Source organism: Somniosus microcephalus, chromosome 11, assembly GCF_052327205.1.
Source record: "Somniosus microcephalus isolate GS21.2 chromosome 11, FLI_Smic_1.0, whole genome shotgun sequence".
NCBI classification, from domain to species: domain Eukaryota; kingdom Metazoa; phylum Chordata; class Chondrichthyes; order Squaliformes; family Somniosidae; genus Somniosus; species Somniosus microcephalus.
In genome coordinates, this window is record NC_140997.1 from 149,453,175 (window position 1) to 149,478,639 (window position 25,465).

At 48.2% G+C, this 25,465-nt stretch overlaps 1 pseudogene; it reads right to left on the bottom strand.

Moving 5' to 3' along the window:
• Nucleotides 1–6,733: 6,733 nt before the first annotated feature.
• LOC147110946 (uncharacterized) lies at nt 6,734–7,721 on the bottom strand (annotated as a pseudogene).
• Between the last annotated feature and the right edge of the window lie 17,744 nt (nt 7,722–25,465).

The following is a 25,465-nucleotide window of genomic DNA, read 5'->3' on the forward strand; positions in this document are numbered from 1 at the left end:
AGTGAAAAAGGAATTGGACACAGGATCAGCCCTAACAGTCATAAACCAAAGGGACTACAAGCGGCTATTTTCACATATACCCTTGAAAGCTACAGAGATTGTCTTGAAGCCGTACACGGGGCAAAAAGTCTACCCCAAAGGAAAAATAAGGGTGAAAGTGATATATAAAGGCCAGGAAATACCTAAAATGGATATATATGTATTGCCAGATGGAGGACCACCACTCCAAGACGTGAATGGATCCAGAAGATACAATTAGATTGGCATTCCATACAGGCACTGAAGGTTGAGGCCAAAAAGGATGATGACGTCACACCTGGACGACTGTCAAAAATGCTAACTGATGCAAAAGAAGTGTTCCAGGAGGGACTCGGAACACTAAAAGGCATAACAGCACCGATTAAAATAGAGGAAAATGCAAGCCCAAAGTTTCTTAAGGCCAGACCAGTGCCTTATGCGATCAGACCAGCTGTCGAGGCAGAGCTGGAAGGGTTGGAATGCTCAGGAGTACTGTCCAAAGTGGACTGGAGCGAGTGGGCTACACCCATTGTTCCTGTAATGAAGAGGTCGTTGAGTAATACGCCTGGGGAACCAAAGAAGGTCCGCATCTGTGGGAATTTTAAGGTGACAGTGAACCCAGTCCTTCACACGGTACAATATCCTATTCCACGAATTGAGGATATTTTCACCTCGCTATCTGGAGGTAAACGCTTCACCAAAATAATCTAGCCCAGGCGTACTTGCAAATGGAGGTAGAAGCTTCGAAACAATAACTTACGATTAACACTCATAAACGTCTCTATCAATACAACCAGCTGGTGTTCGGGGTAGCATCAGCTCCGGCTATCTGGCAAAGGGCAATGGATCAAGTCCTGCAAGGGATTCCAGGGACCCAGTGTTATTTGGACGACATCCTGGTCACGGGCGAAAATGACAGTAATCACCTCGCCAACTTGGAGAAGGTGCTCACCAGATTAAAGGAGTATGGGCTATGAGCTAATAGCCACAAGTGCGAGTTTTTCCAGAAACAGATCTCGTATTGTGGCCACATCATCGATGAAGAGGGGTTATATAAGTCCCCTGAAAAGATTGAGGCAGTAGTCAAGGCTCCAGAAACAGAAAATGTGTCACAACTGAGGTCGTTCTTCCGGCTGGTAAACTACTACCACACGTTCTTACCAAATTTGTCCACGGTATTACACCCACTGAACACCCTACTGCAAACAGGGTTACCATCGAAGTGGAATTGTTAAGTCTGTGTGTTCTAGTTGTAATTACTAACACAGACTACAAGATTAAAGTTCAACATGTCTTTACTGGTTGGAGGTCAGGACTATACTAAATACAATATTACTACACAGTGCTTATATACCAGTGGTCACCACCGGTATTACGTATACAGCAGCCAGAGAAAGTAGTACATCTCTTAAGCTGGAACAGGCTTAAGTTCTCTTAAGGTGGAACAGGTTACATACACCACAATCCTCCCTTTTTAGCTTAACAGTCATATCCCCATTTAACATAACATAATAACATATATAACTTCAGGTATAAACAGTTCAAAGGTTCAGTCTCTCAGGAGGCCTTCTGATTCGGTTTGGATAATGCCTTTCAGTGGTCTCTGATTCCTGTTGCTGAGGTGACTCCTCTAGTTGGTCTCCCATGCATTGGGTGTTATCATCATCAGGTACATTCCCTGCCGAGGTAGATGCTTCAGGTTCATTAACGTCTTCCACAGTTGTCTCTGTCGCAACCATGGGTTCGACCCTTGCTCTCGATTCTACCAGTTGATCCGCATGACGCCTTATCACATTGTTACCAATATCTACTGCGTACATCAGAGGTCCTTGTCTGGCCCGAATTGTTCCGGACTGCCATTTTTCGTTTCCATAGCCCCTTGCCAACACTGGTTGTCCTACGTCGAAACTTCAAGTGCCCTTGTTATTAATATGCCGGAACTGTTTGTTTTCCACTTCCCTCTGCACATTTGGTTTTAACAAGTCCAACCTGGACCGCAACCTCCTGTTATAAAACATCATGGCAGGACTTTGGTTAGTCACTGCATGAGCGGCGTTTCGATATGCCATTAGGAAATTGTCCACCTTGTGCTGTAGCGGAACCTGATCATCGTTCATGGCCTTTATTGCCTTTTTGAATGTTTGGACAAATCTCTTGGCCAACCCGTTTGTCGCCGGATGATATGGGGCAGAGGTATAATGTTTCACCCCATTCTTCTTTAAGAATTTTTGGAATTCTTCCGACACGAACTGTGATCCGTTCTCCGAACAGATCTGTTCTGGCAATCCGTTCCTTGCGAATATTGTTCTTAACACCGCAATTGTCTTTTCTGAAGTAATGGTATTCATCTTGATAACTTCTGGCCATTTGGAATGTGCGTCCACCGCAATTAGGAACATGGAGTCCATGAATGGACCAGCAAAGTCAATATGTACGCGTTGCCATGGGGCTGAAGGCCATTCCCATGGGTGTAGTGGTGCGATCGGAGGTGCATTTTGCACTTTTTGGCACCCAGCGCAGCTTTTCGTCAACTCCTCTATCTGTTGGTCAATACCCGGCCACCATACATAAGCCCTAGCAAGACTTTTCATCTTAACTCCCCCCAGATGACCTTCATGCAGTTCTTTTAGAACTCTTTCCCTTAACTTGGGAGGAATAATCACTCTTGTCCCGTACATCAAAGTACCATGGCAGACGGACAGCTGGTCTCGCCTTGCCGAGAATGCCGGTAACAGAGGATCTCCACGTGTTGGCCATCCTTTCACTGTCACCTCGTAGACTCTGGACAGTGTCGGGTCGTTCCTGGTTTCTCTTTCAATACTTGCATTGGTGACTGGTAAACACTCGATGATGGTCGAATGAAATAACTCAACAGGGTCAACTTTCGTCGTTTCTTCTTCTTCAGGTAGTGGCAGGCACGACAGCCCATCAGCATTGCCATGCTGCTTCGTACCTTTGAATTCTATTTGATATTGATGTGCCCCTAGGAAAAGGGACCATCTCTGGAGACGCTGTGCTGTCATCACTGAAACACCCTTCTTAGGGTTAAAAATGGATACCAACGGCTGATGGTCTGTCAGAAGTGTGAATTTTTGGCCCTGCAGGTAATGATTAAACTTCTTCACTCCCCATACAAGGCTGAGAGCCTCCCTATCGATCTGCGCATAGTTGCGCTCAGCGGAGGTCAATGATCTGGATGCAAACGCGACTGGCCTTTCCGTGCCATTTGGCAACTTGTGTGAGAGTACTGCCCCAATACCATATGGAGAAGCATCACAAGCCAACCGAATAGGCAGTGTCGGGTTGAAGTGAGCCAACACTTCCTCTGAGGTGATCAATTCTTTGCTTCTGCGAAATGCCTTCTTACAGTTTTCGCTCCATTCCCATGGTACCCCCTTCTGTAAAAGAGCGTTCAGCGGGTGCAGTACCATGGATAGATTTGGTAGAAATTTATGGTAATAGTTAATCAATCCTAGAAACGACCTCAACTGAGAGACATTATCCGGAGCAGGAGCCTTTACAACTGCCTCTATCTTGTCAGGAGACTTATGAAGCCCCTCCCGGTCAATGACATGACCACAGTACGAGATCCGCTTCTGGAAGAACTCACATTTCTGCCGATTAACTCTAAGTCCATACTCTTTCAGTCTGTTGAGCACCAGTTCCAAGTTTGCGAGGTGTTCTTCATCACCATCACCTGTAATCAGAATATCGTCCAGGTAACATTGTGTGCCTGGAATTCCCTGTAATACCTGCTCCATGGCCCTCTGCCAAATTGCTGGAGCCGATGCCACTCCAAAAACCAGCCGATTGTACCAGTACAAACCTCGATGCATGTTGATCGTGAGGTATTGGCGTGACTCTTCTTCAACCTCCATCTGCAAGTACGCCTGCGCCAGGTCTATCTTGGTGAAGTGTTTCCCGCCAGACAACGAAGCAAAAATATCCTCAATCTGCGGAAGCGGATACTGCACCGTGTGAAGCACCGGATTAACGGTGATTTTGAAATCTCCACAGATGCGAACCTTCCCTGGTTCTCCTGGCTTGTTGCTCGAAGGGCGTTTCATAACGGGAACAATGGGCGTAGCCCACTCACTCCAATATACCTTAGACAGTACACCTGAACGTTCTAGCGCTTCCAGTTCCGCTTCTACAGTAGGTCGTATTGCATAGGGTACCGGTCTGGCTTTAAAAATTTTTGGGTGTGCATGTTCATCAATCTTGATGTTTGCCATAATTCCTCTCAGTGTTCCCAGTCCCTGCTGGAACACCTCTTTAGCATCATCCAATATTTTGGACAATCGTTTAGGTTTGACATCTGTTTCCCCGGAATCTACCGTTAGTGCCTTCAAGGAGTGCCAGTCCATATTCATTTTCCTAATCCACTCCCATCCCAGTAGTGGTGGACCTCCTTCAGGTAGCACATATAAGTCCATTACTTGGCTTTCTTCGCCCTTGTGGACCACTTTTACCTCTATCTTTCCGATGGGGTGCACTCTTTGCCCCGTGTATGTTTTCAATATAATCTCCGTATCCCGTAGGGGAATATGTTGGAATAACCTTTTGTAATCTTTCTTATTCATGACCGTCAATGCCAATCCAGTGTCCAATTCCATCTTTACTTGGACTCCAGCTATCTGAAGGGTGACCCAAATTGTCTGGAGATCTGCATCCTTACCAACGTTGTGTACTCTTAAGCTACCCAGTTCATTACTGCTAGCTTCTGAATCTGACTTCTGTTCGGTCGAACTGTTCTTTGTCACCTTGTGTACCTTTATTTATTTTCCTTGCGGTGACTTTTTGTTGCTGGTCTTCTTTCCTGACCGGCATACTTTAGCTATGTGGCCAAGCCTGCCACACGTTCTGCATTCTTGGTTTTTAAACCAACACTGGTTCTGATCGTGCGTTGTCTTTCCACAGCGATAACATTTTACAGTACTCAAACCCAATTTATTTGTACTGAGTTCCGGTGACCGTAGCTGCATTACTGCCGTGCCTCTCGCTGCGGCTTCATGTGCTGCTGCCATAGTGACCGCTTTCTCAAGCGTCAGCTCATTCTCCTCGAGCAGTCGCTTTTGTGTATCTTCTTTTAATAAACCACACACAAATTTATCTCGTAGCGCCTCTGTCAGTCTCGTTCCAAACTGACAGTACTTTGCTAGCTTACGCAATTCCATTAGATATTCAGCATTGCTTTCATCCTTCAACTGCCTTCTGCTGTAAAATTTAAATCGTTCCGCTAGCATCAGCGGCGTGGGGTTTAGATGATTTTTCAGGACAGTAACAATCTCCTCGAACGTCTTATCCGCCGGTTCATCTGGTGATAAAAGGTGTTTCAATTGCCCGTATGTCTTCGCACCCATTAAGTTTAATAATGTTAGTGCTTTCTCTTCATCTGGGATTTTATTTGCTTTACAATAATTTTGTATGCGTTCTACATACATGGCCCAATCTTCGATGTCGCTATCAAAGGTATTAATATTCCCATGTTTAGGCATCGTTGCAATTTAATTTATTTTAATTTTTATCCAAGATGGCGGCTTCCCACTCTTGTCTTCATCCTCCGCCTACAAAATGGCGGTTTTCCCGCGCTTGGCGGTCTTCACCCGTCCCCCGACGCTGCCTCCGCTTCACCGCGGCTCTCGCGCCTTCAGTTGCCCCAGACACTGCGCCTTTTTAGCCCGAATGTGGCCCGGCCCTTATCACCAGCCGTGATCGATGTCCCCGCGCTGCGCCTTTCGGCCCGAATGCAGCCCGGCCCTTGTCTCCGGTCGCGATCGATCTCACCGCCCTTATTCCTCCGTCTTCCCTCCCCGTCTGTACAGCCAACGCGGCCGACTTTCTGCTCGCGTCGCAGCCCGGCTTACCCACCACCGAGGTAGAAAGAAGATAGCTGACAGCCGCTGATGGAGGCTTCGAGTTCAGGATGTCTTCTGCACTCTGGTTTCTCGATGTCTGCCGCGCGACGTGTCTTCCAGCAGGGTGATGAGGGTGGAAGCCTCTCTTCGACGTCCGTTCTGTGGACGAAGCCACCGTGGATATAAACTGCCGCAGGGTAAGAATCGGACTCGTCGCCACTGTTAAGTCTGTGTGTTCTAGTTGTAATTACTAACACAGACTACAAGATTAAAGTTCAACAGGTCTTTACTGGTTGGAGGTCAGGACTATACTAAATACAATATTACTACACAGTGCTTATATACCGGTGGTCACCACCGGTATTACGTATACAGCAGCCAGAGAAAGTAGTACATCTCTTAAGGTGGAACAGGCTTACGTTCTGTTAAGGTGGAACAGGTTACATACACCACAGGAATGACAAATGTAGAAGAGCTTTCCAGAAGTGTAAAGAATTGATCACATCAAAAGAGGTGTTGGCCCATTCCAACCCAGCACTACCAATTCATTTGGCATGAGATGCATAACCCTATGGTATTGGAGCGGTGCTGTCGCACAAATTCCCAGACGGGTTGGAGAGGCCAGTAGCCTTTGCGTCTCGGTCACTAACCTCAGCCGAGCGCAACTACACCCAAATTGACAGGGAGGCCCTCAGCCTAGTATGGGGAGTAAAAAAATTCAACCACTATCTGCATGGGCAGAAGTTCACCTTGCTGACTGACCACCAACCACTTGTCTCTATCTTTAATCCTAAGAAGGGCGTTCCAGTGATGACTGCACAACAGTTACAGAGATGGTCCCTGTTTCTAGGGGCGAATCAATATGAAATAGAATATAAAGGCACGAAACAGCATGGGAACGCTGATGGCGTATTGGAGTGCGAATTTGGTCCCCACGGCTGTTCCGTGTGTTTGGGTAAAGAACTGGTTGTCGAAGGTGAAGACATTGTGGTCAAGGATGAAGCGGATGAGTTGTAGGATGGCGTCTGGAGATTGGCTGTTGTTGGTGTTGAGTACTGAGGCTGTCGCAGCGATGCCGTCATCGTGGGGGATACTGGTGTAGAGTGCCGAGACGTCCATCATGGCGAGGAGTGTTCCTGGTTCAACTGCTCCGTGGGTGCTGAGTTTTTGTAAGAAGTCTGTAGTGTCGCGACAGAAGCTGGGGGTTCCCTGTACGATGGGTTTCAGGATGCCCTCGACGTATCCAGAGAGTTTCTCACACAGGGTTCCGTTGCCTGATACGATAGGACGTCCGGGTGTGTTGGCTTTGTGTATCTTTGGGAGGCAATAGAAGTCTCTCACGCGGGGAGTACGTGGGATGAGAGCACGTAGGATGCTTTGAAGGTCTGGATCGAAGGTCTTGATCAGTCTGTTGAGTTGGCGGGTGTGTTCTTTGGTCGGATCTGCGGGTAACTGTCTGTAGTGTTCCTGGTTGTCCAGTTGTTGGTATGCTTCTTTGCAATAGTCCGTTCTATTCTGTATGATGACGGCTCTTCCTTTGTCTTCTGGTTTGATGACGATGTTGCGGTTGGTCTTGCGAGCGTGGGTGGCGTTGCGTTGTACTCGGGTGACGTTCTGGACTGTCTTGTGAGTGCGGCTGATGAATCTGGCGTTGATGCATTTCCTGACAGCTTCAGCATACATGTCAAGCTTAGAGCAGCGACCCTCTGGAGGGGCCCAATTTGACTCTTTCTTCTTTGGTTGCCGCACTGTGGGTCCCTCTGTCTGTTGTTTCGGATCATTAATTGTCTCATTGGGTTCGCTGTTGACATCTTGGGATTTGTGGAAAAATTCCCGGAGCCTCATTCTCCTGATGAATTCCTCTGTGTCTGCCGCGAGACCGATGGGGTCCATTTTGGTGGTGGGGCAGAAATTGAGCCCTCGGCTGAGAACTGCAATTTCGTCTGGTTGAAGGGTGCGGTCGGACAGGTTGACGATGGACTTCCCTGTGGTTTCAACCGTGGTACCTGGGGAGGCTTGGTTGCTGCTGCTGGTGATGCCGAGTTTCTCAAGCTTCCTGTGCTTGGTGTGCATGTGGGCAGCATAGTTCCGTTGCCTCGTCTGTTTGGCGGTGTCTCGTAGCTGATCTGCTGTGTCCTGAGCACAGGCTGAGAACATGGACTCCATCTCGGTTTCGAGGTTGCGGCGTCTGCTGTAGAGCTGGTGTACGAGATGGTTGAGGAGTGTGTGAGAGGTACGACGGCAGAGTCTCTTAGCATAGTCTGTGTTGTAGGTCGACTTGAGTGGGTTTGTGATCTGTAGTCCTTTTGGGATCTTGTCTGCATTCTTGCATCTCTGTAGAAACTTGATGTCTGTGTCGATATGCGCGATCTTCTTGGAGATCCTCTCCACTTTGAGCCGGCAGTTTGTGGTGTCGATAGTAGCCATGGTGTGGAGATGCCGGAGTTGGACTGGGGAGAACAAATGTAAGAAGTCACACAACACCAGACGCTGAAAGACGCCCTCGTAAGAACGGGATATGATGCTCGACTCATCGATCGACTGTTCCGACGGGCCACAGCGAAAAATCGCATAGACCTCCTCAAAAGACAAACACGGGACACAACCAACAGAGTACCCTTCGTCACCCAGTACTTCCCCGGAGCGGAGAAACTACGTCATGTTCTTCGCAGCCTCCAACATGTCATCGATGATGATGAACACCTCGCTAAGGCCATCCCCACGCCTCCACTACTCGCCTTCAAACAGCTGCCTAACCTCAAACAGACCATCGTTCGCAGCAAATTACCCAGCTTTCAGGAGAACAGCGACCACGACACCACACAACCCTGCCACAGCAACCTCTGCAAGACATACCAGATCATCAACATGGATACCATCATCATACGTGAGGACACCACCCACCAGGTACATGGTACACACTCATGTGATTCGGCCAACGTTGTCTACCTCATACGTTGCAGGAAAGGATGCGCCGGAGCATGGTACATCGGCGAGACCATGCAGACACTGCGACAACGGATGAACGGACACCGCGCAACAATCGCCAGGCAGGAGTGTTCCCTCCCAGTCGGGGAACACTTCAGCAGTCAAGGACATTCAGCCTCCGATCTTCAGGTAAGCATTCTCCAAGGTGGCCTTCGAGATACACGACAACGCAAAATCGTCGAGCAGAAACTGATAGCCAAGTTCCGCACACATGAGGACGGCCTCAACCGGGATCTTGGGTTCATGTCACACTACATGTAACCCCACCTGACGTAGGGTCCTCCAGACTCGAGTCATCGTTGGCTTGTTCTCTCCACACAGATGCGGCCGGACCTGCTGTGATTTTCAGCAAAAAAATTTTTTTTGTCTGTTTTTCATACAGACCCCAGCATCTGCAACATTTGACCCCTTGTGGCCCCACCTCATTGTTCTTTGATGTAATGTTTCCCTGACTGACCTGTTTGGACACCATTCACACCTTTGATTGCTGTGATTATCTCTCTGCCGAGGTGTGATAAATGGCAGTTAGAAAGATTACCTGTAAACATCTGACATTATTCTCTGACTATATAAGCTGTGTTTTTATGCATCTCTCCACTTCACCTGACGAAGGAGCAGCACTCTGAAGGCTTGTGATTTCAAATAAGCTGTTGGACTATAACCTGGTGTTGTGTGACTTCTTACATTTGTCCACCCCAGTCCAACTCCGGCATCGCCACACCATGGCTACTATCGACACCACAAACTGCCGGCTCAAAGTGGAGAGGATCGCCAAGAAGATCGCGCATATCGACACAGACATCAAGTTTCTACAGAGATGCAAGAAAGCAGACAAGATCCCGAAAGGACTACAGATCACAAACCGACTCAAGTCGACCTACAACACAAACTACGCTGAGAGACTCTGCCGTCGTACCTCTCGTACACTCCTCAACCATCTTGTACACCAGCTCTACAGCAGACGCCGCAACCTCGAAATCGAGATGGAGTCCATGTTCTCAGCCTGTGCTCAGGACACAGCAGACCAGCTATGAGACACTGCCAAACAGACGAGGCAACGGAACTACGCTGCCTACATGCACACCAAGAACGGGAAGCTTGAGAAACTCGGCATCATCAGCAGCAGCAACCAAGCCTCCCCCGGTACCATGGTTGAAACCACAGGGAAGTCCATCGTCAACCTATCCGACCACACCCTTCAACCAGACGATGTTGCAGTTCTCAGCTGAGGGCTCAATTTCTGCCCCACCACCAAAATGGACCCCATCGGTCTCGCGGCAGACACAGAGGAATTCATCAGGAGAATGAGGCTCCGGGAATTCTTCCACAAATCCCAAGATGTCAACAGTGAACCCAATGAGACAATCAATGATCCGGAACAGCAGACAGAGGGATCCGCAGTGCAGCAACCGAAGAAGAAAGAGTCAAATTGGACCCCTCTGGAGGGTCGCTGCCCTAAGCTTGACATGTATGCTGAAGCTGTCAGGAAATGCATCAACGCCAGATTCATCAGCCGCACTCACAAGACAGTCCAGCATGTTACCCGAGCACAACGCAACACCATCCACGCTCGCAAGACCAACCGCAACATCATCATCAAACCAGCAGACAAAGGAGGAGCCATCATCATACAGAACAGAACGGACTATTGCAAAGAAGCATACCGACAACTGGACAACCAGGAACACGACAGACAGTTACCCGCAGATCCGACCAAAGAACACACCCGCCAACTCAACAGACTTATCAAGACCTTCGATCCAGACCTTCAAAGCATCCTACGTGCTCTCATCCCACGTACTCCCCGCGTGGGAGACTTCTATTGCCTCCCAAAGATACACAAAGCCAACACACCCAGACGTCCTATCGTATCAGGCAACGGAACCCTGTGTGAGAACCTCTCTGGATATGTCGAGGGCATCCTGAAACCCATCGTACAGGGAAACCCCAGCTTCTGTCGCGACACTACAGACTTCTTACAAAAACTCAGCACCGACGAACCAGTTGAACCAGGAACACTCCTCGCCACAATGGAAGTCTCGGCACTCTACACCAGTATCCCCCACGATGACGGCATTGCTGCGACAGCCTCAGTACTCAACACCAACAACAGCCAATCTCCAGACGCCATCCTACAACTCATCCGCTTCATCCTTGACCACAATGTCTTCACCTTCGACAACCAGTTCTTTACCCAAACACACGGAACAGCCATGGGGACCAAATTCACACCCCAATATGCCAACATCTTCATGCACAAGTTCGAGCAAGACTTCTTCGTTGCACAGGACCTCCAACCAACGCTATACACCAGATACATCGATGACATTTTCTTCCTTTGGACCCATGGCGAAGAATCACTGAAAAGACTACACAATAACATCAACAAGTTCCATCCCACCATCAAACTCACCATGGACTACTCCTCAGAATCAGTTTCATTCTTGGACACACGAATCTCCATCAAAGATGGACACCTCAGCACTTCACTCTACCGCAAGCCCAAGGACAACCTCACGATGCTCCACTTCTCAAGCTACCACCCTAACCACGTTAAAGAAGCCATCCCCTATGGACAAGCCCTGCGAATACACAGGATCTGCTCAGAAGAGGAGGAACGCGATGGACACCTACAGACGCTGAAAGACGCCCTCGTAAGAATGGGATATGATGCTCGACTCGTCGATCGACAGTTCCGATGGGCCACAGTGAAAAATCGCATAGACCTCCTCAGAAGACAAACACGGGACACAACCAACAGAGTACCCTTCGTCATCCAGTACTTCCCCGGAGCGGAGAAACTACGCCATGTTCTTCGCAGCCTCCAACATGTCATCTATGATGATGAACACCTCGCTAAGGCCATCCCCACGCCTCCACTACTCGCCTTCAAACAGCCGCCTAACCTCAAACAGACCATCGTTCACAGCAAATTACCCAGCTTTCAGGAGAACAGCGACCATGACACCACACAACCCTGCCACAGCAACCTCTGCAAGACATGCCAGATCATCAACACGGATACCATCATCATACATGAGGACACCACCCACCAGGTACATGGTACATACTCATGTGACTCGGCCAACGTTGTCTACCTCATACGTTGCAGGAAAGGATGCCCCGGAGCATGGTACATCGGCGAGACCATGCAGACACTGCGACAATGGATGAACGGACACCGCGCAACAATCGCCAGGCAGGAGTGTTCCCTCCCAGTCGGGGAACACTTCAGCAGTCAAGGACATTCAGCCTCCGATCTTCGGGTAAGCATTCTCCAAGGCGGCCTTCGAGACACACGACAACGCAAAATCGTCGCGCAGAAACTGATAGCCAAGTTCCGCACCCATGAGGACGGCCTCAACCGGTACCTTGGGTTCATGTCACACTACATGTAACCCCCCCTGACGTAGGGTCATCCAGACTTGAGTCGTCATTGGCTTGTTCTCTCCACACAGATGCGGCCGGACCTGCTGTGATTTCCAGCAAAAAAAATGTTTTTTGTCTGTTTTTCATACAGACCCCAGCATCTGCAACATTTGACCCCTAGTGACCCCACCTCATTGTTCTTTGATGTAATGTTTTCCTGACTGACCGGTTTGGACACCATTCACACCTTTGATTGCTGTGATTATCTCTCTGCCGATGTGTGATAAATGGCAGTTAGAAAGATTACCTGTAAACATCTGACATTATTCTCTGACTATATAAGCTGTGTTTTTATGCATCTCGACACTTCACCTGACGAATAGCAGCACTCCGAAAGCTTGTGATTTCAAATAAAGCTGTTGGACTATAACCTGGTGTTGTGTGACTTCTTACATTTGTCCACCCCAGTCCAAATCCGGCATCTCCACACCCTGGTTAGAGGAGCCTTGGGCTGGCTCCCATCGCTTCTTCAGTTTGTTTTTATCTCTTCTCCTTCCAACCGGAGTGGCTGGAATGTTTCTACTCTTGGGGTTTTTATTTATTTTTTGTCTCTTCTCCCAAGTTGGGTCGATGGCCTCTCGTTCCGGCAACGGCCCGGGGATGGTGATGAGCTCCCGATGTGTTTTCCCCGGGGCGGGGCGCCGGCTTCGAGACGGCCTTCTCGATGTTGGCTTTCTTCTTCCTCCTGCGAGTGCCTGCTTCTTCTTCTGGCTGTGATTCAAACTCTCCTTCCCAACTGCCGAAAAGTCTTACTGATATACCTTTCTCCCAGAAACTTCCATCTCCCGCCCAAAATCAGGTTAGTCTTTGTTTTACTTTTGGCGGGCTGGGAGCACAGTGGGGTAGTTATTATATTTTAAACTTTCTTAAACGGCCGGTAAAGGCCCATCTCTGGTCTGGAATTACCTTCATTGTTTTTAATGTCCTGCTGATCTCGTTATCTAGTCCTGGGTGCTGTTCTCATGAATATGAAATTGTCCCCTTTTGTCTGGGTCAACATTTTGATGGCCTCTGTCTCCAGGCCGATCTTGACTGGATCTGCATCTAATCCATATGCATACGTGTGGGTCTGGTTTCGTTCCCTCAGAAACGGCTTCCAGAACTTGCTGTAGGTTGAATCCACAAAGCTGTCTGAGGTTGCGCAGGAACCATTTTAAAGTGTCCCAATAAGCTGGTCACATGGTATGGTGGCCATTTTGTATGCCCCTTTTTCTGGGCTTCTTTTAAAACAGTCTTTAAAATCATGGCCTCTTCTGCCATTTGACCCTTATTAATACAAAGTCCAATTTTGCGAATCCTACAACTGTTCCAGATTCTATTGAATGTTGGAAGATGATCAGCAATGCATCTACTATTTCTAGGGCCACTTCCTTAATTACCCAGGATGTAGATTATCAGGCCCTGGGGATTTATCGGCCTTCAATCCCATCAATTTCCCGAACACCATTTCCCTACAAATACTGATTTCTTTCCGTTCCTCCCTTTCATCAGACCCTATGTTCCCCAACATCTCTGGGAGGTTACTTGTGTCCTCCCTTTGTGAAGACAGAACCAAAGTATGTATTTAATTGGTCTGCCATTTCATTATTCCCCATTATAAATTCCCCTGTTTCTGACTGCAAGGGACCTACGCTCAACTTCACCAATCTTTTTCTCTTCACATATCTATAAAAGCTTTTACAATCAGTTTTTATGTTCCCTGAAAGCTTACTCTCATACTCTATTTTCCCCTTCTTCATTAATCCCTTTGTCCTCCTTTGTCCCTAAGTGCTTTACAGCCAAAGAACTACTTTCTTTTGAAGTGCATTCTCTGTTGTGATGTAGGAAACGCGACAGCCAATTTACACACAGCAAGGCCCCACAAATAGCAATATGATGACTGGATAATTGGTTTTAGTGATGGTGGTGAGGGATAAATATTGGCCAGGACATCGAGGAGAACTGTCCTGCCCTTCTTTGAACTAGTGCCATAGAATCTTTTACATCCAACTGAAAGGATAGACGTGACCTCAATTTAATGTCTTATCCGAAAGACTGATCCAAAAGGTCTCTGAACTAGCCCCCCTCTCCTAATGATTTCATGCCCAAAATTACCCTCTTCTCATAAGAGGTTGAGGTGACTTCCCTCCCCCCTTCCCCCTTTCCCCTCTCCTGCTTACAGGCGCTGGTGCCAGTTATGAGAGAATTTCTCCTGCCCATAACTGGCACAAGTAGATAGAAAAGGGACATCTGTTAGAAGCAGGAATCTGAGAGAAGACATGTACACAGTTTTGGTCTCCTTACCTGAGAAACGACATACATGCCTTAGAGGGGGTGCAACAAAGGTTCACTAGATTAATTCCTGGGATGAGAGGGTTGTCCTATGAGGAGAGATTGAGTAGAATGGGCCTATATTCTCTGGCGTGTAGAAGAATGAGAGGTGATCTCATTGAAACGTATAAGATTTTGAGGGAGATTGACAGGCTAGATGCTGAGAGGTTGTTTCCTCAGACTGGAGAGTCTTGAACTAGGAGGCATAGGGTGTGATTTTCTCAGCCCCAAGGAGGCCGGTATGGAGGCGGGACTGCTGGGGAAATAGCAGAATTTGGGGGCGGGTGGCCAACCCGCTCCCATGCCATCTTCCTAGGAGGCGGGTTGCCGTCCCGCGCTGAGTCCCGTCTCCTTGGAGGCGGGAAGGAATTAAAGCCTATTAACTGCCTGTTAACAGGTAGTTAACAGGCAGAAAGTAGGATTATCCCGTTTTTGCCCTCACAAGTGCGGGTTTCCCGAAGGCTCCAAAACCTGCCAGGGTCACCGAGGCGAGTAGTGGATCTGTGGGGATGCAAAAGTGTGGTGTGAAGGTAAGTGATGGGTGCAAGAGTGTAGAGGAGAGTATCTGAGGTAAGTCCTAAGTTCTTTTAAAAGTGTACTTACCTTTGCTTCTTCATGCAGGCTTCAGTCAGTTTCTATACGGAGAGGCTCGCACCTCCGTGTTGCAGATGAAAGATGTCCGTTGCATTCTCAGATGCAACAAACATCTCATTTCTGTAAAAGAAAGAAGGTTGATGAGGTCTTGTATGCAAAACCTCATCAAACTATACAGAATGTTTACAGAGCTGTCAAACGATGACATTTCTTCTTTCAAAAATTCTTGACGGGTGACACGTCATACGTTGACCTGCTCTGCAATCGGCTTCACCCTAATTGGCCTGCTGAGCCCGCCGGGCGGGCTTAACAAGGTCAATCAGGGGAAAATTCCGCTGGTTGGCCAGAAGCTGATGGAAATGGCACTGAAACCTGACAAGTGGGATTCCCGCCTCCAAAAGCTTGCCATTGAGAAAATCACAACTATAGTCTCAGGATATGTGGTCAGCCGTTTAAGACTGAGATGAGGAGGAATTCCTTCATTCAGAGCATTGTGAATCTTTGGAATTCTCTACCTGAAAGGGCTGTGGATACTGAGTCATTGCGCATATTCAAGGCTGAGATAGATTTTTAGACTCTAGGGGAATCAAGGGATATGGGGATGGGGCGGGAAAGTGGAGTTGAGGTTGAAGATCAGCCATGATCTTATTGAGGGGCCATATGGCCTGCTCCTGCTCCTAATTCTTATGTTTTTATGTGTGGCACTCAAATGCCTAGGCTAGTAGCCACCTTACCTGAAGATGTGAACATGCAGCATGCTTGCTGTTTGTTGCTTAACATTTTTAATGGGATAAGGTAGTAATGCAGATTACCCTTTTAAAAACCCGGGCTGGCCTGTACGCCTGGAAAGTACATGCATATTTACCCACTTTCTATGGGATGCTGCAAGCAAGCTTACAGTGAAATGCTGTTAAGGTGCACTGTAAGGCAACATTATAATGTTCAGCACTAGGTGAGCAGCGACTACCTTGGCAACCTTCCCGAGACCAGCAAGTTTATTCCTCACAACCTCCTAGGTTATGGTTTCACAGTGTGGCAGCATTGATGCTATCAGCCACCTCCATCCAGGTTGCTGTGGGGCTGCCATTCACTTTGTTTTAAAGTCAACACAGTCGATTTGACTGCCCCTTGCCTGGCATTAACAGGGTGATAACGACCTCAAAATGGGGCCGGTAGCCTTACTGACACATTAACACCTGGAACTGCAGTGGGCTCCATTTTGAAAGGGGCCTATAGCCATGTGTCCAAAGCGCCCACCTGTTTCAGGCAACAGGTCCCTTTTTCAATATGGTCCTCATTGCCATTTTTGGTCAGAGCCTGTGCCGTGCACCCTTCGACCAGTACCGTGGGCAATGGCACTGAGGAGGCCTGCCAAGGATAAATGGCAAATTTTTTTTGGTGGGCTCTCGAAGTGGAGGGATGCTTCTCAGGGGCCCACTGCTGCCACACCCACCACCCTCCGTGGTCGTGACCCTTCACCCTCCAGCAACCTACCTTGCTGGCGGCTGCCCTGGCCCGATCCTGATGCCTCAATCTGACGAGCTGCATTGGGAGGCCTGTTTGGTTCCAGGCAGTTTGCCTATCAGATTTAAAGGAAACCAGGTCCTCAAAATCTTGGGGGGGGGGTCTCCTTGCAGGAATGGGTGGCAGGTCAAAAGTCAAAATAGAGTCCAATGTGTGCAAAGTGGTTTTGTATAAACTATGCACTGTGTGAGCAGGTCACATCAATAGAAATGCTTCCCAAAACATTCTCTGCCTCTCCCTCTTCCTTTTAAGTTGCTCCTTAAGGCCTACCTCCGATCAAGCTTTTGGTCACTTGTTCTAGTATCTCCTTATGTGGCTCGGTGTTTGTTCTGAACAGGCTCCTGTGAAGAGCCTTGGGACGTTTTACTATGTTAAAGGCGCTATATAACTTTAAGTTGTTGCTGTGTTTGCAACTCATCCTCTGTGCATATAAGATTGTATTTCATAAATCAATTCACAGAATCACAGAAACCCCACAGTGCAGATAGAGGCCATTTCGGCCCATCGAGCCTGCACCGACACATATCCCACCCGATCCCCGTAACCCCTACATCAACACATATCCCACCCTATCCCCATGTATTTAATCCCCCTAACACTAAGGGTCAATTTATCATAGCCCATCAACCTAACCCGCACATCTTTGGACTGTGGGAGGAAACCGGAGCACCCGGAGGAAACCCACGCAAACACGGGGAGAATGTGCAAACTCCACACAGACAGTCACCCGAGGCAGGATTCGAACCCGGGTCTCTGGCGCTGTGAGGCAACAGTGCTAACCACTATGCCACCGTATTGCTAAAGGGTATTTAATTTATTAAAAGTAAACATAGATATTATTGGTTCTCCACCTTTCTCGGATTCAGAAAGACCCACTCATTATATTAGTTTTTTTTTAAATGAACACAGATCAAAGCAATTTTCAATAATTCTACATCCAATGGAAGGAGGTATTAGGGACTATTTCTGTTGGATCCCTGGTTCAGTGGATACGCTATTATTAAATAATCACACGGATGCTGTACATTAACAAATAACAGGTCTTTACTGGAGGAGGGTAATCTCTAGACTGGGGGTACAGAGGCATGCGCAAAGCTTATATACCGGTGTGGTCACTGCCGGTACTACAGTATACAGGAGCTGTAAAAGTAGTTCTGACTTAAAGGCACATACACTACAATTCCTCCCCTTTTAGATTAGTAATACCACCTAATATTCAAATAACAATTAACATTTCAACATGTACATTAAACAACAAAAGTCCATTTATAGATTCAGTCTTTGGGGCGGCTTCCTGACCCTTTCGGGATAGCGCCTTTCCAAAGGTTCTTGTTCTTGGTGCAGAGGCGATTCTGACCCCTTTTCATCGGGTAGTTCATCGGGTTCCACTGCTACTGGGTCTGAAGTAGATGCTACCTGTATGTCGGGTTCATCCCCAGGTACTCGAGACATGGGGTTGACGCGTTCCTGTGACGCTAAGATCTGATCGACGTGGCGTCTCACAGTGTTCTCCCCGACATCCACTGTGTACATTAATGGGCCCTGCCTTGTACATATCGTTCCGGGTTGCCACTTCTCTGTTCGATAGTCACGGGCCAAGACTGGTTGCCCTACATTGAAGCTCCTTGTTGGCTTCTCATTGATGTGCTGGAATTGTTTGTCCTCAACATTTCTTCGCACATTTGTTCTGAGCAAGTCCAGACGAGATCTCAACCTTCGGTTAAAGAACATCATGGCCGGGGTCTGGTTGGTAACTGCATGTGTCGCGTTTCGGTAGGCTAATAAGAAATTGTCCATCTTATGCTGTAGTGGAATTTCATCATCGCACATAGCCTTTATCGCCTTCTTAAAGGTTTGTACGAACCTCTCAGCCAATCCATTTGTGGCTGGATGATACGGGGTGGATGTGTAATGCCTTACCCCATTCCTTTTCATGAATTTTTGGAACTCGTCGGACACAAACTGTGGTCCATTATCAGAGCAAATCTGCTCTGGCAAACCGTTTCTGCCAAATATGGTCCGTAGGACTGCAATCGTTTTCTCGGTAGTGGTTGAAGACATTTTTATCACCTCAGGCCACTTTGAATGAGCATCCACTGCTATTAAGAACATTGAGTCCATAAAGGGACCAGCGAAATCAATATGCACCCGTTGCCATGGAGAGGGTCCACTGCTGGTGCTTCCTCCACAGTAGGCAGTGGCAGGCGCGCTAGCCCATCAGCGTTCCCATGCTGTTTCGTGCCTTTATATTCTATTTCATATTGATTCGCCCCTAGAAACAGGGACCATCTTTGTAACCGTTGTGCAGTCATCACTGGAATGCCCTTCTTAGGATTAAAGATGGAGACAAGTGGTTGGTGGTCAGTCAGCAAGGTGAACTTCTGCCCATATAGATAGTGGTTGAATTTTTTTACTCCCCATACTAGGCTGAGGGCCTCCCTGTCAATCTGGGTGTAGTTGCGCTCGGCTGAGGTTAGTGACCGAGACACAAAGGCTACTGGCCTCTCCAACCCGTCTGGGAATTTGTGTGACAGCACCGCTCCAATACCGTAGGGTGATGCATCACATGCCACACGAATTGGTGGTGCTGGGTTGAAATGGGCCAACACCTCTTTTGATGTGATCAATTATTTACACTTCTGGAAAGCTCGTCTACGTTCGTCATCCCAATTCCATGGTACCCCTGTTTGCAGTAGAGTGTTCAGCGGGTGTAATACCGTAGACAAATTTGGTAAGAACTTGTGGTAGTAGATTACCAGCCCGAGGAACGACCTCAGTTATGACACATTTTCCGGTGCTGGAGCCTTGACTACTACCTCAATCTTGTTAGGGGACTTATGTAACCCCTCTTCATCGATGACGTGGCCACAATACGAGATCTGTTTCTGGAAAAACTCGCACTTGTGGCGATTAGCTCGTAGCCCATACTCCTTTAATCTGGTGAGCACCTTCTCCAAGTTGGCGAGGTGATCACCGTCATTTTCGCCCGTGACCAAGATGTCGTCCAAATAACACTGGGTCCCTGGAATCCCTTGCCGAACCTGATCCATCGCCCTCTGCTAGATAGCCGGAGCCGAGGCTACTCCAAACACCAGCCGGTTGTATTGATAGAGACCTTTATGAGTGTTGATCGTAAGGTAATGTTTGGAAGCTTCTTCTACCTCCATTTGCAAGTACACCTGGGCTAGATCAATTTTGGTGAAGCGTTTACCTCCAGATAGTGAGGCGAAAATATCCTCAATTCGTGGAAGCGGATATTGCACCATGTGAAAGACTGGGTTCACTGTCACCTTAAAACCCCCACAGATGCGGACCTTCTTTGGTTCCCCAGGCGTATTACTCAACGACCTCTTCATTACAGGAACGATGGGTGTAGCCCACTTGCTTCAGTCCACTTTGGACAGTACTCCTGAACGTTCCAACCCTTCCAGCTCTGCTTCAACAGCTGGTCTGATTGCATAAGGCACTGGTGTGGCCTTCAGAAACTTTGGGCTTGCATTTTCCTCTATTTTAATCGTTGCTGTTATTCCTTTTAGTGTTCCTAGTCCCTCCTGGAACACTTCTTTTGCATCAGTTAGCATTTTTGACAGTCGTCCAGGTGTGACGTCGTCATCCTTTTTGGCCTCAACATTCAGTGCCTGTATGGAATGCCAATCTAATTGTATCTTCCGGATCCACTCACGTCCTAGCAGTGGTGGTCCTCCATTTGGCAATACATATATATCCATTTAAGGTATTTCCTGGCCTTTATATATCACTTTCACCCTTATTTTTCCTTTGGGGTAGACTTTTTGCCCTGGATACGTCTTCAAGACAATCTCTGTAGCTTTCAAGTGTATGTGTGAAAATAGCCACTTGTAGTCTCTTTGATTTATGACTGTTAGAGCTGACCCTGTGTCCAATTCCATTTCCACTTGGACTCCGTCTATCTTGAGTGTAACCCAGATAGTCTGGTGATCCTCCATTTCGGTTACTTTATGTAGTTTCAGACAACCCAGCTCCTTGCTTCCGGAGTCTGTGTCACTTTTCTGTTCACCTGAACCACTGTCCATCACCTGGTGTACCTTTTTATAATTCTCCTGTGGAGATTTCTTACTGTTGGTTTTCTTCCCAGAGCTGCAGACTCTTGCTATGTGTCCTGCTTTCCCACACTGTCTGCACACTTGGTCCTTGAACCAACAATCTTTCTGGTCATGTGTTGTTCTGCCGCAGCGATAGCACTTCCCTGTTCCATAGGACATTTCATTGGTGTCATATTCTTGCGGTCTCCATTGTATCTCTGCAGCGCCCCTTGCGGCTGCTTCGTGTGATACTGCCATACTGAAAGCTTTGTCCAGCGTAAGATCCTTTTCTGATAGAAGCCGTTTCTGGGTTCCTTCACTTTGTAGCCCACACACAAACATATCCCTTAACGTGTCTGCTAGTCCCGCTCCAAGCTTGCAGTGTTTTGATAGCTTGCGCAGTTCCGTTAGGTACTCAGCATTGCTTTTGTCTTTGTGTTGGTTCCTTTTATGGAACTTAAATCGTTCTGCTATCAGCAGCGGTGTGGTGTTTAAGTGATCCTGTAGGATTTCTACTATGCTTTCAAAATTCTTGTTTACCGGCTTCTCTGTGGTTATTAGATTTTGCAGTAACCCATAAGTTTTTGCACCCATGGAATTTAACAGAACCAGTGCTTTATTAGCATCTGGCACTTCATTCGCCCTGCAGTACACCTCAATACGTTTCACATATGTCGCCCAATCTTCGACTTCATTGTCGAATGTAGAGATACTGCCACTCTTCGGCATCCTTGGGTGTGCGTTAACTATCACCAGTGGTGCCTCCCGTGCTTCCCCTTCTTCTCCGCTGGCACAAAATGGTGTCTCCCGCGCTTTCCTTCCTTCCCGCGCTCGCCCTTCTTCTCCGCTGCGGCTTCTAAAAATGGTGTCTCCCGCGCGCTTCCTGCTTCTCCGCGGCTCAATGCCGTCTCCCCTTTCTTCGCCCCGCGGACCCTGTTCAGCCCGTGAGCACTGGCTGTGCTCTGCGCGTTCTTCTTTTGATATTTTTCGACGCCGCTCAGTCTAGAACCCGGCTGTTTCTTACCCTCTCTCTCTCCGGTTTTTTTTTTTTTCCTCGACGCCACTCTGTGTTCAACCCCCGGCTGCACCCTGCGCTCTTCACCCTCTGTCTTACCCCATCGACGCTGCTCGGCTCTCTCTCCGCCATCGGTCGGCTCCAGCCGCCGCTGCTCGGGAAGGGTCTGCGCTGGACCTGTCGTTGGTTTCTTACTGCTCGTTGTGACTGGGGAACCGAGCCCGGCTCTCCACAGCCTCCCCTGCAAAGTTGGATCTCTGCCTGACTGCTGGGCAGTTGCTCGTGGTCGACGCCCGTGTTCCTGGCCTCGACTAATTTTTTTTTCTGTTGCAGGTAGATTTGAATCGCCACTCGTCGCCACTGTTGGATCCGTGTTTCAGTGGATACGCTCTTAATAAATAATCACACGGATGCTGTACATTAACAAATAACAGGTCTTTACTGGAGGAGGCTCATCTCTAGACTGGGGGTACAGAGGCATGTGCAAAGCTTATATACCGGTGTGGTCACTGCCGGTACTACAGTATACAGGAGCTGTAAAAGTAGTTCTGAGTTAAAGGCACATACACTAAAATTTCTGCCGGAAGACTCACCCACTCCGTTCCTGCCCTGATCTGACTGACTCCAATGTTAAATTACTGGTGGGATCCTTCTTTAAATATGCAGGTCAGGCGCCAATGACATAATCGGCCTGAGCGGGGGAGCAGTGCTGGCTTCTCAACCAGGCCAAAGCTGTCGGGATTCGGACTGACGGACGTAAGAGACGCTGATGAGCATAAATAACTTTTTTTACATGTTTCCTTGTGTGCCAGGAGGAGCAGGAGTCCTCCTTGGCCCCACAAGGAAACCTTGGGCCTCTTCTGCCCCAACTGTGATTTCCCTCCCCGAGCCTTTCAACGCAATTACTTTGTGTCGGGGACCAGTCCCCCACGGGTCTCCCAACAGCCTCCTCGCCATCCGCTTTTTAATGGTGGGACAGCCACCTCCCGACCATTTTGGGTAAGAAGTCAGCAAGCGGCATGCTAACAGCCTCCCTGCTACCACTCCCAATGGGCCAGCCACTGGCTAGGCCATGTTCCTGCCCGGGAGTAAAATGGATCCCATTCCATGTAGCGATGTTATAACTAAATCCTAAACCTATTGATCAAGAACACATTTATAATTTCATTACACACAGTGCACTGAGGAAATTCCCTTCCCCCTGTCCCTGATCCGCACCCCGCCCCCGCTCCCCCATTCTAGCACATCCATGTGGTGTGTCAAAAATTGCCCACTTGAATTCTTTCAAACACTCCTGGCTAAATTCGAAGTCCCAAGTGAAAGTCAGTGTCGCAATGCTCTCCCTCTTAACAGATCCAATATGTGACAGCAACGAGACATTTTGGTCTTAACCTTTGCTTGTATGGCAGTCAGTAGGTTGTCTGTATATTGCATTATAAATCATTTGATGCTGTAGAACTCAACTGATTCTTCTATCAAATGGGATTGCAAGCTGCTGATAAATGATTCCAAAACATTTGACTGAACACAAGAACATAAGGAATAGGAGCAGGAGTAGGCCATTCGGCCCCTCGAGCCAGCTCCGCCATTCAATAAGATCATGGCTGATCTTCTACCGCAACTCCACTTTCCTGCACTCTCCCCATATCCCTTGATTCCCTTAATATCCAAAAATCTATCGATCTCTGTCTTGAATATACTCAATGACTGAGCCTCCACAGCCCTCTGGGGTAGAGAATTCCAAAGATTCACAACCCTCTGAGTGAAGAAATTTCTCCTCATCTCAGTCCTAAATGGCCGACCCCTTATTCTGAGACTGTGACCCCTGGTTCTAGACTCCCCAGCCAGGGGAACATCCTCTCTGCATCTACCCTGTAAGAATTTTGTATATTTCAATGAGATCACCTCTCATTCTTCTAAACCCTAGAGAATATAGGCCTAGACTGACTGCACGAATGTTGCTGCATATAACGTGTGGTACGGATTTCTCACCAGGTTGTATAGATAAAACTTTGTACAGATTTTTCAAGTGCTGTAATTTATAATTGGAGTATTTTTTTACTGGAGAAGTTCACTCTAAGTCAACTAGTGACTTTTTTTGGGAATGACTCTATTAGTTAAATATAGCTAGGTATAGCTGAACAATATGCTCTCTAATTGAGGGTGAAACTTGAATAAAAAGAAACAGATTAGAGGGGAATAGAACATGGGTTTCTGTACTTAAACTGTGCACTCAAAAGTGACAGATCAGATCAGTCTTTCTACTTGCATTAATGAAATGCTACCAATGCTGTCAGTCAGTGCGCAGATAGATTGTGAGTGATGCCTTTGGCTCAGATTGATCCAAACATACTAGTTATTATCCCTTTCTTGCTTAGATGAAATGGTGTACGAAGACGTTGGACAATTATTAAGGCCTAAAATTCAGTTGATTTGCAACTCCCGTTAGCGCCCCAGCTGTGATTTCGGTAATGCCCCCTGACTTACCGCCGGATGCTATGTCCGACGGGGTCAGGGGGGGCCTACCTGCGGCCGGGGTGGCACAAATTAAAGGGGCGGTGCCAGGCGGCCATTTTTGTTGCTGGCTGCCTGCCAGCATCTGCCCCCTCTGCCGTCCCCAGCCTCCTCTTCAGCACCCCCGCGGGTGCTAGCTGCGCTCCATGAGCCCGGCACTTCTCTTGAGTGCCGGGCTCTTTTGCCGGCACTCTGATCCCTAGTGGCCCAGCTGGACCCCGGGTCGCGCTGTGCTATGCCCCTCCCCTTTAATAAGGGGAGGAAGGCCTGTAGCACTCGCAGCGCCCTAAGAGCCTTCCTCTTGGGGTGCTGCCGGTGAATTGTGGGGGTGCTAAAAGTAGTGCCCTGGCGAAGTTAGCGCCCCAAAGGTGGCGCAACTCAATCTTTCTCCTTAGACTCTTAAGGATCTATGTTTGATCTTAATAGAAATTACCCTTCATTAGAGAGCTTTTTTTTGCAGTAAGTGGGTATTCAGCACCTCTCGATATTACCGAGAGTAGTATAGAATTGATTTACCATATGGTCACTGAAGTTATAGATAGAAAGAAGCTATTTTAAGTTTGAATAATATGTAATTCAGCTGTGGCAATGAAGACTAAAAGTGTACAACTTGGTGCTTGAAAAATTAATTCTTGTGCACCTTTTTAAGGATTTTAATGTTAATTTTCAGGTTTATCCTGTATTTTTTCTCCCACATCACGGTCCTGCAACTTAGTACACTCTGGCCTAGAAATTCACTATGGCCCCGCCAGCTGGCTAGCGCCCAAAAGTTAGCGCTGCGCGCGGAGCCATTTGCGACCGTCAGATATTCACTTTTTGCGCCCCAAGTCGGAACCGGGCGCTATTCCAGGGTGTGCCCGCCCCCGCTTGGGGCGCTGGAACTGAATTTCAGCGCTCGAGGCGTCGCTGCGCCACCCGCTGCGGAGCGGCAGGCTGCGGTACGGCAGGCCTCCTCCTTCTCTTAAGGTGGAGGTGCCTGCAACGGGGAGATCGCCGCTGGATAGTGCCGGCAAATGAGCCCGGCACCACGGAGAAGTGCCGGGTTCGCGGAAAGCAGCCGGCAATGCCGCGCGGGGGGGGGTGGAGGAGGCCGGGGAAGGAGGTGTGGGCAGGCGGCCGCCGAAAAAGCGGCCGGCCGCACCTCCACCTTAAAG